Source organism: Meles meles, chromosome 4, assembly GCF_922984935.1.
Source record: "Meles meles chromosome 4, mMelMel3.1 paternal haplotype, whole genome shotgun sequence".
NCBI classification, from domain to species: Eukaryota; Metazoa; Chordata; class Mammalia; order Carnivora; family Mustelidae; genus Meles; species Meles meles.
In genome coordinates, this window is record NC_060069.1 from 95162858 (window position 1) to 95179442 (window position 16585).

General features: G+C 37.6%; 1 pseudogene; it reads left to right on the forward strand.

The window, feature by feature from the left end:
* The first annotated feature begins 7070 nt into the window (after window positions 1–7070).
* Window positions 7071–16585, forward strand: part of LOC123940729 — a 128434-nt pseudogene continuing 118919 nt past the window's right edge.

The window sequence follows — 16585 nt, forward strand, 5'->3', positions numbered from 1 at the left end:
ACTGTATAATAAGAAGTTATATAAAGTATGTAATTATAATTATATGTTATAAGGATTGTATCTATATATAACATATGAATGTATAATATTACAATTTAATACAATAATTTCAAATGTAATTATATAAGTAGGTTGAAAATTAAAGGATGAAAAAGATAAAATGCAAATATTAATCAAAAGAAAGTTGGAGTGCCTATCTTAATATTAGACAAATTATAGAGCAAAGCAAATCACCAATGACAGAGAAGGACATTACGTAAAGATAAAAAGGTTAATCTCTTAAGAACTAGTCATCTTAAATGTGTATATACCAGACAACAAACATATGAAGCAAAAACTGATATAGACCTGAGAGGAAAAATAGACAAAACCACAATTATATTTGGAGACTTGAATACTTCTCCATCAGTGATTGATAGAATTAAATAAGATGATTAACTCCCTCAAAAACCTGCAGTAAAGATTTAGGAAAGGCATGCCTGAGAAGCCTTCAGTTGTCACCAGTAGGATATGCAGAGTCAATCACAGTAGATTTGATCTCTGACTCCATGGAACTTACATCTAGTGGGGCAGACAGGTAATTACAGAGTCATGCTCAAGCATAGGTAAGCGGAGTAATAAGAAAATTCAGGATCCTTGAGGCACCTGGATAGCTCAGTTGGTTAAGCATCTGCCTTCAGCTCAGGTCATGATTCCAGGGTCCAGGGAGAGCCTGCTTCTCCCTCTGCCTGCTGCTTCCCTTGCTTGTGCTCTCTCTCCATCTCTCTGTCAAATATCCATCTCTCTGTCAAAATCTTAAAAAAGAAAAAAATTCAGGGTCCTATTAGAGTCAGAAAAGACTTCTTTTTGAGGAAGCATCATTTAAGCCAAGCTCTGAAGAATAAGTAGAAACTCTCCAAGTGAAGAAATGAATAAAAGTGCTTTAAGGACAGGGAATAGCATTCAGCTATCCAAGATTCAAGAAAGCTTGCTCATCAAAAATAATAGTAAATCTGGGGGCGCCTGGGTGGCTCAGTGGGTTAAAGCCTCTGCCTTCGGCTCAGGTCATGATATCGGGGTCCTGGGATCGAGCCCTGCATCAGGCTCTTTGCTCAGTGGGGAGCCTGCTTCCCTTCCTCTCTCTCTCTGCCTACTTGTGATCTCTGTCAAATAAATAAAAAATCTTTAAAAAAATAGTAAATCTGAATATTACAACTTGGTTTTGTCTCAGACAGCTAGACTTCCATTCATTCTAGGGTTTTCTATGTTAACTATACCTCAGAGGAAGATTAATCGTATCTATCAATTATTGGAATTTTATTAAATACCAAGTGTGATACTAAGCACTACATATATAATTCTTACCACAAGCTATGATAGAGCTTTAGAATTCAACTTTAGAAAAGGAAAATTGAGGTTGTAAGAAGTTTTGTCTAAGGTCAGAGTGCTAGAACATCGTAGCTCAGGAGATCAAACCTGTCTGCCTCTAGCTTTAGCTCCCTGCCCTGCTGTGTTGGGATGAGCCATGTAATTTTCATATTGAATAGGGGACAGGTTACCTTCTGTTATGGACTGCATGTATCCCCTTACCTTCTGTTATGGACTGAAAGTGTCCTCTCCAAACTCGTATGTTGATATCCTAACCTTCAAGGTGACTGTATTTGGAGGTGGGGGCTTTTGGGAGGATATTAGATCATAGACACCTCATGAATGGGGTTAATGCCCTTAGAAAAAGGGCCCAGAGCACTTGCACTCTCTCTTTCTCTTTCTGCTATGTGAGGATACAACTAGAAATTAGCACTCTGAAGCCCAGAAGAGGACTCTAATCAGAAGCCAAACATGCTGGCATTCTGGCCCTGGACTTCCAGTATCCAGAACTGTGAGAAAAACATTTCTTTACCTTTGTATTTGGTTTTAGCAGCCTGAACTGACTAAAGCACCTACACTTCAACAATATATCACTTGCCTTAGAAAATGGTCCAAACCAAGTCATATCCTCCAGAGATTTTCCATCACGTTTGGAGTTTGGCAGATGATGAGATACATGACATTGTTGAACCAAAAGAAACACTCTTGCTTTGCCCTCGCCGGTGAGGTGATATACAGGAGAGAAATACCTATGTGTCCTTGTCCTTTAGGATTGTCATTGACATAACCAAGGCTGTGCACACCATCAAAATGTGCAGTATAAATGTGATCTTTGTAAATTGGTCTCACCTTAGGAAAGAATGAGATGGAATCATGAAATATATTTATTGAGCAATTCACGCCCAAAACATTGTATAATATATAATAAAAATTACACTTAAGGACACCTATGAGTCATTTTAATGGTTAATTTTATTAACCTGAGAACTACAGGTAAGTGTAAGTCCCTTTATCATAAAAGAAATCTTTCCGGGACCCCTGGGTGGCTCAGTGGGTTAAAGCCTCTGCCTTCGGCTCAGGTCATGATCCCAGGGTCCTGGGATCGAGCCCCTCATCCGGCTCTCTGCTCAGCAGGGAGCCTGCTTCCTCCTCTTTCCTCTCTCTCTGCCTGCCTCTCTGCCTACCTGTGATCTCTATCTTCAAATAAATAAATACAATCTTAAAAAAAAGTCTTTCCATGGAGGATTCTGAGTTTATTAAAAATGAAATTTTACATTGTATTATGCATAGGAGCTATCTTCATAGGGATTAAATGTAAGCAGAAAGGGAAGAGTAGAAAATCAAATGAAATGAAAATGAGGAGAGAGAATTAGGGAAGAAGGCAATGGGGAAATGCAAAAAGAAGACGGGAACACAAATTCAACCTCACTAGGCCTGCATCCTCGACCCTACACCAAAGCAGCTGGCCATAAGGAAATCTTCACTCATTTTTTTCCCATATGTTACTGTTGATCCTTTCATCTGAAAAAGAAAAGAGGTAGCATTGAGGGTATCACAGAAAAAACAAAGTAGCATCTAGAGCAGTCCTCTGAATCTATAAGGGCTGATTTTAAAACTGTACACTCCAAGACTCAAATGGTAGGCCAGCAGTGATTGCTTCTGTGTGGTCTAACTTCCTGCCCTCATCCCTACCAAACCAACCAGCAGGTTGTCCCACTAGGGCTCCTTTGGGCAACTTCTCCCCAGCAGAGTACTCATCCCTTTCCCCATCTAATCAAAGGCTCTTTCTACTCCCAAAATCATACCCTTGGGATTCCCAGTTTTACTGCTTATCTCTCTTCCTCACAGTGTCTGCTTGGTATTTACTACACAAGCAATTAACGGTATTGCCATGTGAAAGGTGGGAGAACAGTCTATATATAAATTTGGAAGTTATAGATTTTGTACTTACATATTCTAGTAATTTAGTCTCTTTCAGGCATTCACAGTTTAGTTTTATCACCTTTAAGATGGCTTTCTGATGTTTTAACCTGGACCTTCGAGGTTATTTCAATTTTGTTTCTATCCCTGTCTGTAAGCAAGCTATTTCTACTAGTTCTTTGGGATACTGGAGAAATAGGTCTTTTTCAGAGTTTCTTGTTGATTTAAGCCTCTTATTAAAACTTTCTCGGGGTGCCTGGGTGGCTCAGTGGGTTAAAGCCTCTGCCTTCTGTTCAGGTCATGATCCCAGGGTCCTGGGATCAAGCCCCGCGTCGTCGGGCTCTCTCTGCTCAGTGGGAAGCCTGCTTCCTCCTCTCTCCCTCTCTCTCTTCCTGCCTTTCTGCCTACTTGTGATCTCTGTCAAATAAATAAAATCTTTAAAAAATTCTTTAAAAACAAGCAAACAAAACCAGAAAACCTTTCTCATGGGGTGCCTGGGTGGCTCAGTAGCTTAAAGCCTCTGCCTTCAGCTCAGGTCATGATCTCAGGGTCCTGGGATGGAGCCCCGAATTGGGCTCCCTGCTCACTGGGGAGCCTGCTTCCCTTCCCCTCTCTCTGCCTGCCTCTCTGCCTACTTGCGATCTCTGTCAAATAAATAAAATCTTAAAAAAAAACAAAACTTTCTCATGGAAGCCATCTGAAGTAAAGTCTGCAGCTCCCCAAATTATACCCAGACCAATTTACATCAGAATATCTAGGAGTAGGAGAGTAGTTTTAAAGCTCTCCAGGGAATTCTCAGGTGCAGCCACTTGCACTTGTTCAATTTAGAACCACCCAACTTCTAGTGGAAAAGCCTCTTAATTAGCATCTCTTTTTTTCTAAGCACATTAGCTCCAACTAGCACCACTTGCATCCCATTTCTGACCTTTATTATTTTCTGGTTCTTTCCTTTTTTACAAATCACCTCCATTCATGTGAGAAGCACAGAATTTCTTCAGTGTGGTAGATTCTAGACTTTGTTTTAAGTCAATTCACAAAGCTAGTTTGAATAAATTTTATTTTACTATACAACCTCTGCAATTTCAATAGAAAAAATCACTATTTGTGCAAACTTAATAAAATAATCAGATGACATACTTGAATGTTTATTGTTATTTGAGTTTGCTTGTTTTCAGCAATGTTAGGCTGAAGAAGAAACCACTTCTAGTACAATACACTTTTCTTAACATTCTGGATGTTATGTACAAAATACTTTTTAAAACATTCATGACTAAACTGGTAAAAATCAAAGAACTCCTTGTAGGAACAGAAATGTCAATCAAATAATCAAACATTCTAAAAGAGTAGGTGAAGCATTAAAACAAAAGTTTACCATAGTGATGTCTGCGGATCCCTGGTGGTTTAGTGTAGATTTTAATGGATTATGTATTCTGGGGGATAGGAGTCTGGGACTCCCAACAGGTGAGAGGTAAGATCTAAAAAATTCAAACCTAAAACCCAAGAAGGGCAGAACTCTAAGTAAAGCAGAGAAATATCTGATCTGCAGATTGAGATGGTAAGGCTGGAAGCTTGTTCAAATCTGTCTAGTGTCATTTTACTACTTCTCTATCTTTAAAAAACTTCAACCCAGACATTCAGTTTAAAGTGACCCAGAATTGGTACGTCTCCCAGGTAACAGGAAGAAATGCATCCACGTATTTTTCTTCTGGAAGATTTTATTTGTTTTATTTATTTTTTAAGTAAACCCTTATTTTGAAGTAAACACAATGGAGCTCAAACTCATGACTGGGAGATCAAGAGTCACATATTCTACCAATTGTGCCAACCAGGCACCTCCTCTGAAAGATTTTAACTCAGACCTTGAAGAATTACCACAAGTAAAATTCCAAGGACACAAGGTCAGACACAATTAAAGGATGGGAAATACTTCTGGTGTATTAGCATTACGTATTACAATACCTGTTAGTGTGACAAAATTTTTAAAAATTTTTGAAAAGTAGCTGTCTTTTCTCCATTTTTCTAAGTTTTAAGTTAGAAACATGTTGAATGTTTGAAATAAACTGAAAATTTGGAAATATTCTCTAGGCTTTTTACTGGGATGACAAACTATTCCTTGCATTTCCTTTCTAATTATTTTCCTCATCCAATCATGGTTCACATAATAAAAATAGTGTGAGATTTGTGAGGGGTTTCTTTTTTTGTTTGTTTGTTTATTATTTCCCCTTAAAATGCTGGATTTACATTGGAAGCATTAGGACGCTTAAATATCACTTTCTTTGAATAGCAGTTATTAGTGTAGGGCACTATTCTAAGCACTCTACACACATTGACTTATTTAGTACTCATAATAACCAAATAGTTTGTTATTATTATCCCTATCATATACATGCCAAAAAGGAAGCCAAAGGGGTTAAGCAAGTTGCCCCAAATCATATAGCTATTAAGTCTTCAAACCTAGACTGTTGGCTCCTGAATTTCACTCTTTTTTTTTTTTTTAAAGATTTTATTTATTTATTTGACAGATAGAGATCACAAGTAGGGAGAGAGGCAGGCAGAGAGAGAGAGAGGAGGAAGAAGCAGGCTCCCTGCCAAGCAGAGAGCCCGATACGGGGCTCGATCCCAGGATGCTGGGATCATGACCTGAGCGAAAGGCAGAGACTTTAACCCACTGAGCCACCCAGGCGCCCCTGAATTTCACTCTTGACCTCTATGCTATACAGCATCTTGGGAAGTTCTTCCATGACTTCAATGTAAATTAGGAGTCCTTCTGCTTCTTTGATAGCACTGTTCATTTTTGCCTGAACGTTAGTACAATTTAAAATTAATTTAATGTCTGTCTCCTTCTCCAGTCTCTTTAAGAGCAGAAACCATTTCATGCCATTTTCCTGCCATTTACCCAGATGCCTGGTACATAGAAGGTGCTCCATAAATGGTTGAGTGAACGAACACAGGGCACTAGGGTAAAAGAGGAAAAATGTTTTTCCTTCATGGAGTAGTATCTCCATCTTGTGGAATTTTAGTATATTGCCATTCAAAATATTTTAAAAATAAGATCAGGTTTTCACAGCATTGATTCTCAAATGCTATTGTCCAGACTTGTACTATACGTACTTGCACACATAATCTATAATAATTTTTTTTTTTTTTTAAAGATTTTATTTATTTATTTGACAGAGAGAGATCATAAGTAGGCAGAGAGGCAGGCAGAGAGAGAGAGAGGGAAGCAGGCTCACTGCTGAGCAGAGAGCCCGATGTGGGACTCGATCCCAGGACCCTGAGATCATGACCTGAGCTGAAGGCAGCAGCTTAAACCACTGAGCCACCCAGGTGCCCCTATAATAATTTTTTAAATACCAATTTGTTAAGAAGAGTTACTTTTCTGAGCTACCAGTTATGGGCAACTCCTTTTATGAAGTTAGCAAATCTTGCTATTCAAGCAAGAAATGGACAAAAAGAAAGTGCTTAAACCACGCTGATTATAAATGCAGGTTATGCATACAGATCGTTCCCTCCACCCCCAGTCCTTTATCTAGCTGCAGCTCAGCTTGTCTGACGCAGACCTGCAAATGTGGTTAAAGGCTGGAGGTCGAAGACACCAGTGGAACTGCTCTTTCCCCACGATTCTATGGTTCTCAGGTTACTCTCACCACTGAGAACTCTATGGTTACGGGGGCGAGCTGGAGACCAGAGTTTGAAAGCCGAGGCGGGAAGATGGTGGCTGCACTTGTCACCCTGCCGGGTTTCTCCGGAGCCGGAGGACGCTGGCACTGTGGCTTTCCCTGAATCGCCCAGAAGAATTCGCGATGAATCTTCGGTGCTGGAGTGGGAAACGGCGGCGTTCAGCATCAAGCTCGGACTCCTTCTCGGGAAGTGGCGGTGATGGCAGTGACAGCCTCTTACTCCTCTCGGGGCCGTGTTGAGTCCGCCCCCGGGCCTGGGACGCTGCTTAAAGTGCCGCGGGCGAGGTGGGCAGCTCTGCCCAGCCCAGTGTGGGGAGGTGTATTTTCAGCACAGAGCTTGTGTGTTTGCACAGCTCACTGAACTTCTACTCCCCTTCTCAGTTTGTGACTCTGGCCAAGCTCGGCAGGTCACTTTCTGTTAGGACATGGACGTGCGGATTGGGCGACAGCCTGGTAATAATATTCAACTGGTTTGTGGGTCTTTCGACCTTTACAGAAACAACTTTCTAGTTGGCCAAATCTAATCACCTATCAGAGGCTCACGCCTCATAGTGCCCAGTACTCCTTATTGGAAGAGCTTTATGTCAGCATATGCTTTATATAGCCTCAGTCCAACACATAGGAATTCCAAAACACAGTGGAAGACTACTGAAGTCGTATGTTAGAATTAGGTTCAACTACTAATTTTTTTTTTTTTTTTCGTGAAAGGGGAATGCAAGCAGACAATTCCTGATGATCAAATAGACAAGTTGCTGTTGGCAAACAGGGTCTTCCTGTAGTGGTTCTGGAGAAATATCACAGTTTTGGTGTAAAAAAGATGTTTGAATGGCAGGCAGAGTGACTTTTGCTTGGACAAATCCTGGAAGGAAAGAATTTAGTCTATTCAGGTATTCAAATTTGTGCACATTAATTTCTGTACTACTTCATGACATGAATATAAAGGATCCCCTTGAGGTAGTTATGAAGTAGTTTAAAAGGTCGTAGTTATAGGGTAGTTAAAAAGTGAATGAAACAGTGCTTTATAACTAGAGAAAGTCTTAAACTATGAAAAGTGGAGTCTCATCATATGCAATTTAAATTATGCAAATCCCATTATATTGGTGAGGGTGGGGAGCGAGAAAGCAGACAATTTAAAGAGAACTATTTTGCTTGCCTTTCCTCTCAACAAACATGTTCCAGGATGAAAGTACAAGGGAAATGTAAATCTGCTCTTCCCCTGGTTGATCTCAGTTCCTTTACAGTGTGTGAACATTATACATTACGTATTTATAAATTGACCTGCTTGTACAGGGAGGTATACACAAAACCATATGTAATTTACCAAGTAGAAGACTTATATAGGCTTTCAGGGTCAACTCTGACACTCATACTTTTTAACATTTTTACTCACTGACTTTAGACCTTTTCATTTGATAAGATGTGGTTTCTTTGTGTCCCTTTTTTTCTGAAGTTCTGAGTCATCCAGATTTTTCATTATGTCTTTGGCAGACAGTTCTTATTACATATAATAAATTCAGGCTGTGGAGTCAGATTGGTTGGGTTCGAAAACTGTTACAGTTAATGCCTATGGTAATTAATAGCTTATTAATAGAAAACATGAGCGAATGCTCAGAAGAGTTGTTGGCATATACAAAGTACACCATAAATGCTATCTGGTGGCAGTGATAGAATGGCCTGACCATTTCAACTGCTGAAACCAAAACTCGAGTGTCATTCATATTTCTGGTCACCAGCTTACATCAGTTAATCACCATGTCCAGTGTGTATTATCTCAAATATCTTTTTTTTTTTTAAGATTTATTTATTTAAGAGAGAGAGAGAAAGAGAAAGAGAGAGAGAGCACACACACATGAGAGCCTGAGTGCGCAGGAGGGACTGAAGGGGGAGAGAGGGAGGGAAGACTCCTCCCTGAGTGTGGAGCCAGTCAGGGCCTCAGGCTCACACCCCAAGATCATGACCTGAGTAGAAATCAAGAGTCAAATGCCCACTGACTGAGCCACCCAAATATTTTGATTCTGACTACTCTCTCTTTTTAGGCACACTACGTAGTTCACTATCCTCTTTCTTGTAGATTATGCTCATCTTCTAGATTATGCAATAGCCTTATAAATAGTTTATTTTCTCTCTGGTTTTGTTCTGCCCCGCTCACAAAGTGGTCTTTATAAAGTACAAATATGTCCTTAACACTGCTTTTCATAAAACTCACTAGTCACTCTACATTGCTTTCAGGATAAATTCTAAATTCCTTACATGGTGGGATTATACAATTCTTTTTCATGTGACATGTTCATATCTCTTCTCTTACTCCTCCTGGTTTTATTTCAGGCTTACTAAATTACTGTCCTTTGAACTTACCACGCTTTCCTCCAGGCCTTTGCACATGCTGTTTCTCTTGCTTGGTATTCCTTTCCTCTTCCCTTCTCTTCTCCCAAGTTGCGTTTCCTTTCCATAAACGTCATTATAGCTCTTCTCTCTCAACTTCTATCATGGTTTTTCCCACAATATATTAAACTTGTTTATCTCCTTCCTTAAAGCAGGGATTTTTTTTTTTTTAAAGATTTATCTATTTGACAGAGAGAGATCACGAGTAAGCAGAGAGGCAGGCAGAGAGAGAGGAGGAATCAGGCTCCTCGCTGAGCAGAGAGCCCGATGCGGGGCCCGATCCCAGGACCCTGAGATCATGACCCGAGCTGAAGGCAGAGGCTCAACCCACTGAGCCACCAGGTGCCCCTAAAGCAGGGATTTTAATCACTTAGTACTTAAAGAAAAGGATCATTAGGTACAAGGAGGGACTCAGTATTTATCATTTATTGTTCATAAAAGGATTTGTTTAAGAATTCTCTTTTTTCAGTGTGAGGCTCTCTAGAGCACTGGTTTGAAGTCAGGGTCATTCAAGTGAATAAAGTTTTCAGTTGCTAGTAGGGGACTTAATGATAGGTTAGTCTAAGGCTCTGTAGTTACTGAATTTGGTTCAAAACATTTATTAATGCAACATGTGAAATATTCTCTTTGTAATAACCTGTGGAATAACATGGAATAACAAGACTCTTGTTGCTGAATTACTTATGTTGAAGTGAGTTTTGGAAATGTGGAAGAAAGCTTTGTTTAGTTTGCCCTTTGTCTCTATGGCTAAAGAGAAGAAATACTATCTTCAGGTAATGTTCTTATACTAAGAAAATTATTGTAATAAGATCTATTACTGGCAGCTGTGTTAATAAAGGTTTCTTTTGTTGCATCCCAAAGTAGCTTTAAAACTTGACCATTTATGAAGATAAACTTTTTTTTATTATTTATATAAAAGGAGAAAGGGTCATTAAATCAAAAGAGTAATTGAAAATTGTGTTAAAACTTATGAACTTTTCCTTATGAAGTAAACAGAATACTTCAATTAGTATATAAACATATAAATTAGAAAGCAGCATTTTAACTGAATAGCAGGACTCAAATGAAGCCTGGAAAGGAAAGAGTGTTTAAGGATACATATCCTATCTTGAGAGCCATTTGGGAGTAGTTAGGGGAAGAAGAACCAGATTCATTGGTGCTTAGGTAAAACTTCAGGCCTGTGGTTTGTTCTTCTGCAAAAATGAATAATAACATTTTTCTTTAGTATGATACTCACTGGTTTTTAAGGCGTTTTTACAAATACAATATTACATTAAATAAAATACCTTTACTGTTGTGATCTCCGTAGTGAAAAAATGTGTTGGAATGGCAAGACTATTATACTGGTAGTCCAAAAAATCTGGGTTCTAGTCCCAGTTTTGCCATTAACTATGTCTTCAGGCCAGGCACATAATCTCCTGGACATCAGTATTTTCATTGGTAAAATAGGACTTTAACCCTAATATTATGGGTTCAGAAACATTTTTCTGAATGAACAGCTCTAAAGTTCTAGGTTCTATAAATCTTTTAAACAGTTATTTCAGAGGCCAAATAGCCAACAAAGCTGGTCCTATATGGTAACATCCTCTCAACTTAGACCAAAGTAACAAAATGATGAAAGGATCCTTTTTATTGAGAAGGTATGCTAGTTACAAGTTAGACTACTAAAAAAAAAAAAAAAAAAAAAATTAACATCAAGGTCCCACTGCATTTGACTTTTGAAAACTTCTATTGTAAAAAAACTGTGGGATAGTAAGAATATTTTTTTATGAAGTATAAATTTGTTCCTTAAAGTGTTACATTTGTGTTTAAAAAGAGAATTAGTTTCTTGCATGTTTATTAGATTAGAAATTTAGTGGTTAAGATAGTTTTTTTCCAGTTTTGATTTCTATAACTCTTGGAAGTGCTTTGTAAATGTAATCATTAAAATGGCATACTTCTATTTGACTGTGACTTAACAGAAAATCTCTGTTCTGTGTTTTGTCAGTTTTAAACTTCATATTTTTACCATATGATTCTAAAACCAAAACCAAACAAAAACAAAACCCAAGGTGTCCTGGCCAGGAACAATCAACAGTAATCTAATAAATATCTTTGGATACTTATGTCTGTATTCTGGGATAGAACTAACTTGTAATTCATGAATTTCAAGTATTTTTACTTGCATTATTCATTTTTACTCAATTCAGAGTCTGTTTCAGGAATAAATGGATGGTTGGGATGGTAGGAATAAATGTGGATGGTTATATGGGCAGTGTCTCTCCAACAGGGCATTTTTCTTCCTTGGATATTGCTGTCTGCACAATTGAGAGAGCCAATGGTCTGATCAATCACCTCAAAGAGGAAAATAAGATGGGTCTTTTAGGCAAGAAAAGTAGAAAATAAGCAAATATTTTCTGTTGCTATTTTTTGATGGACTAGAATGGAGCTGTTGTGATTTCTATATGTTCCATTTTTTTTCTTATTGAGAATTGGCATCTATAATGTTAGGAACTCTGTGTTAAAAAAAAAAAAAAGTTTTATGTCCTGCTTGCTGCTATTGACTATTTCCGTGTATGTTTGCCCTTTACAAAACACAGAGGAATATCCTTGAACCCTCAAGTCATTTCTCATTGCTTCTTTTCTGTCTGAACTTTACTGGGAATAGAAGGACCATACTGGGGCTGGTTCTTCCATAGCCGCAGTTAGTGTGTATTCATTATCATATTCTGGTGCTAGGATAGCTAGATTTGGTCTTTACTCGGAGGTTACCATTTAGCAGGGAAGTGGTATGAAGCTATAGAAGTTGACACTGCATTTCAGTTGGAACTCTGTGAAAGCTTTCTACCTTAATTTTTTTTTTTTTTAACCACTTAGGATTGTGTATGTAGGGGTAGCAACAGGAAGTGAATAGTTGTAGCATCAGCAAAAGCAGCAAGAATATCAGCTGCTCATTGAGATCCTGATGAACTTAAACAGTAAAACTGGGTAGGGTAGGAGTGAGGAATGAAATCAAAACTTAGTAAGACATGGCTCTGCTCTATAAAGCTTAGAGAGAGAAATAAAATTCATCAGTTTGTATCAGAATTGTCTTATCACTTGTGACCCCATTGGATTTTAAATAACTCAAAGATTGCAATAGGATCTTACAAAGTGTGATATCCAATATACCTAACCCAGTGCCTGGCACAGATTTTTTTCTGAATGACTGACTGAGTGAATAAACCCTGAAATAACTTTTCATGGCATGTGATTTTTGAGATAGCTTACTGATGAGGAAAAGGAGCATCATGTGCCATTAGGAAATGAGCTTGAAAGATCTTGATTTAGTGGGGAGGATTTGTCGGGGGCCAGGGGATACCAGTGCTTGTGAAAACCATGATCTTATGGCTATGTTTAAAGAAGGCATTGGTTGGTACTAAATTTTCAGTACTTCTTGAGCATTATTCCAAGTGCACAGACTGGTTTGATTCTCCAAGTAGTGGAGAAGGGGATTCTGGTATACAAACATATTTATGTTTTGTGTAGGATGATTCATTAGTCTATCATCATCAAACAAAAACATCCCTTAAAATAATTTCTTTCTTCTTGATCTGATTTTGTTGTTCTAAGCAATTTCTAACATCAGTATGGTTGGTTGCCCTGGCTGTTTTACCCCATAGAAAAGTCAATACACTGAATAACTATCCTAGGTGCATTTGATGTCTCATTGTATGTATATTTACACAAAATTGCCAATAAAGAAGCATTTGAGTAATGAGAGACAATTTCCTCTGAGTTAGCTAATCCTTGATTTTTAGATACAGAATACAGTATAGTAGGACCACTTAAGATGTCTGAAATTTCTTCAGAAAGGGTTGTCCATTATGTGAAATCTGATTTTTGTTTTATGGTTAGAAATTTGTATCACCTACAATATATTGTAGTAATGGCAGCTACTTACTATATAAGATGCTGAGTCTTTTAAAATTTTTATTGAAATTATTAAATTTTGTAAAACCTAGTATCTGGACAATCTCTTTAGGAATGGTGGTTGTGGATGAATTGCATATGCTGGGAGGCTCTCACTGAGGATATCTGCTGGAACTTTTGCTTGCTAAGATTTGCTATATTACTCCAAGTCAGCATCTTGGTGAGTACCTGAAATAATTGAGTTCCTAAGATTCTAAGCAGTGCTAAGGAAGTTTGCAAAAGTGCATAGTAAGTATGAATTAAATAAGGTTTTTTTAATGATTTTATTTATTCATTTGACAGACAGAGATCACAAATAGGCAGAAAAGCAGGCAGAGAGAAAGGAGGAAGCAGGCTCCCTGCTGAGCAGAGAGCCTGATGCAGGGGCTCGATGCAGGGGCTCGATGCAGGGGCTCCATCCCAGGACCCTGGGATCATGACCTGAGCCGAAAGCAGAGGCTTTAACCCACTGAGCCACCCAGGCACCCCTGAAATAAATAAGTTAAAGAGGGACAATAATACCTATTTAGAACAAAGTCAGGTATGGAAGTTCATTTTTGTTCCAAAAGAAGTACTTAAGATTGAGAATGATTTTAGGTGATTTTCTAAACATTTTAAAATTTTGGGTTGTTTACCACTTCTATGATAAAATTAAAAAAAAAAAACCAGTTTTTGTATTTGTCAGTTATACATCATTTATTTAAGCAATCAAGACTAATTTTGAAAAATAGCATTTCTTTATCCCCTCTTCCAGAGGCAACTTCTTTCAACTCTAACAGCTTTAAAAAAAATTATTTGCAATGTTATTTCTAAATGTAGCCACTTGTGTTTTTAGTTTTACACATTATATACTAACTACTTATTATGAAAGATGAAGACCTAGCTCTTCTTTAAAATTTTTACTCACCCAACCCAATCTCCTCCCACCTGACCCTACAGTCTCTCTTTGTCCTCTCATCATCTTCCCATTCTCCAAATACTGTTATGTCATAATTTTGCTCAGATCAATATTTAATGTTAGACTGTTATGGCTATATAAATGCCTTTTCCAACTGAAGCATGTGGTATATTATGATTACTTTTATCTTCAAAATAACTTTTTGTTTTCTCTGAAATTAATAAATATCTTTTTTGTTTGATGGCTTGGTTTGCTGTGTCCTTTTCACTGATTGATCCCCAGCCTCTTTCCCATTTATGTAAATCTCCATCCAATATGTTTTAACACATTTGCTATTCTATCAAACTCATCTTGAAGTTTCTCCAAAAGACTTCTGAATTATTCCAATCTGGATAGGTGGGCAAACTATACATGTGCTGCATAGTACTTATTTTCTTTATCATTCACTCCTATTGCTTTGTGCTTGAGTCAGAATCCCCCTTTTTTAGATTACATATGTTTTCTTTCTTGATTTACTTCTGCATTTTGGTGGGGACATCTTCTAGGAAGTTCTACTTTATTTTCGTATACAGTCTATTCATATGATTTTCTTTTTGAAAGTTTGCGTATCTGAAAATGCCTTACAGTTATTTCATAGATTGCCCAGGTATAGAGGTCAAGATTTTATGATGCTTATCCCTTATCCTTTGTATAAATTTTTAAAAATTCACTCTGGGAGATTTTAGGGGCTCCTTTTCTTCCTCCTCCGTGTTGTGAAATTTCACACTGATGTGTCTTGGTGTTCCATTTTTGTTCATTGTGTTGGGGGTGCAATAGATTCTTTCAATGTGGGAGCATCTCTATTTCAGTTTAGGGAGATTTAACACCTCTTTTTCAGTATATGAGAAAACATGGAGATAATTGTTTATTATATACCAGATCAGTAGGAATATAGAATATATGACTCATGCAATTAGCAAATTTGACCTAATGGATGTATGTAGAAGAATCACCAAATAAAAGCAGAATATATGTTCTTTTCAGTGTGCATAGTAAAACTTTACTATATGCTGGACCATAAAGCAATACATTTTAAAGAATTTAAGTAATTTAAAATATATTCTCTGACAAATGGAATTACACTAAAAAATAAGTGTAGGAGAGGCATAACTAGAACAGGTCCCCTGGAAATTGGGACATACATTTTTACTAATTTTGGGTCAAAAAGGTAATCACAGTAGAAATTGGAAGATAGTTTGAATTCAAAGTATATCTTCTAACAAAACGTGTGAAATACAGCTGAAGTTTAAAGGGGAGTTGATAGTATAAAATGCATGTATACTGAAGAAGAGAGACTGAAAAATTAATGTATTATTCATCTCAAGAACTTAGATAATAAAATAATGCCACAGAAAGTAGAAGGAAAGAAATAATAAAGACAAGAGCAAAAATTAATGAAAGAAGGAAGTCATTGTCCAGAACATTCAAGCAATTCAACAAATCAAGAATAAAAATCCCAATATGTCAATGGGCAAACACCTCAACAGGCATTTAAAAGATGGTATCCAAATGGTCAGTAATCATGAAATGATACTTAATCTCATTAGTATTCAAGGCAATATAAACTACTTCTTCAAAGAGATATTATGACACACTCTCCAAAATAGCTAACATTAAAAAGATGGATAATACTAAGTGGTGACAAGATGTGGAACAATAAAACACACATGGATCGTGGAGATACTTTAGTACAATCTCTTTGGAAAACAGTTCAACATCAATAAAACTGAAGATGATCTATAACCCAGTACTTTTACTTCTAGTTATATACCTTAAAAATGTCTGGGTGTATGTACCCAAGGACATGACCAAGAATATTGTTAGCAGCACTATTTGAAACTAATTAAAAATGCACTAAAGTCCTATCTGTAAGACAGAATGCCATCAGGATCCTAGAGGAGAACATAGGCAGTAACCTCTTTGACCTGGGCTGTAGCAACTTCTTACTAGATGCAACTTCTTACTACAACTTCTTACTACTTACTTACATGTCTAGTGGAGGGAATTTTAAAATTTCTTTGTTCAGGTTGCATCTTGTTGCATTCCCTTCCCTCTCTGGAGGGAAGGGAAATAAAAGGAAAAATGAATTATTGGGAATTCATCAAGATAAAGAGCTTCTGTATAGTGAAGGAAACATAAAAAAAACTAGAAAGCAACCTTTAGAATGGGAGAGGATATTTGCAAATGACAAATCTTTTCTTTTTAAGATTTTATTTATTTATTTGACACAGAGAGAGAGAACACAAGTAGAGAGAGTGGCAGGCAGAGGGAAAGGGAGAAGCAGGCTCTCTGCTGAGCAGGGGGCCCTATGTGGGCCTTGATCCCAGAACCCTGGGATCATGACTTGAACCGAAGGCAGCTGCTTAACCAACTGAGCCACCCAGGTGCC